The 276-nt window shown below is 52.5% G+C and overlaps 1 protein-coding gene across 1 annotated transcript in view; it reads right to left on the reverse strand.

Moving 5' to 3' along the window:
• plppr2a (phospholipid phosphatase related 2a) overlaps positions 1–276 on the reverse strand; it is a 63,031-nt gene that overhangs the window by 58,930 nt on the left and 3,825 nt on the right. The window lies entirely within an intron of this gene.

Raw genomic sequence — 276 nt, forward strand, 5'->3', positions numbered from 1 at the left:
GGGGGGGGGGGGAGTAAATAGGGCAGAGAAGAAGTGGGTCACCAGTGTACACAGAGTCAGTTTACAGTAAGGGCCTCCAGGCTCCTCCCCTCTAATCCAAACACCTGGAGGGGGAGGGCGATGGGTGAGGCAGAACCGCTCCCATGTGAGTGGCTGCTCACATGCAGCCGACACTCAACGTGTTACAGTAACACCTTCAGCAGCACGGCCGACAGACTGTTACATCAAACAGCCTCAGGGGGACAGACATATGTTTATATATTTATATAAAGATAT

The sequence above is a fragment of the Cynoglossus semilaevis genome, chromosome 17 (assembly GCF_000523025.1).
Source record: "Cynoglossus semilaevis isolate Cse_v1.0 chromosome 17, Cse_v1.0, whole genome shotgun sequence".
Taxonomy (NCBI): Eukaryota; Metazoa; Chordata; class Actinopteri; order Pleuronectiformes; family Cynoglossidae; genus Cynoglossus; species Cynoglossus semilaevis.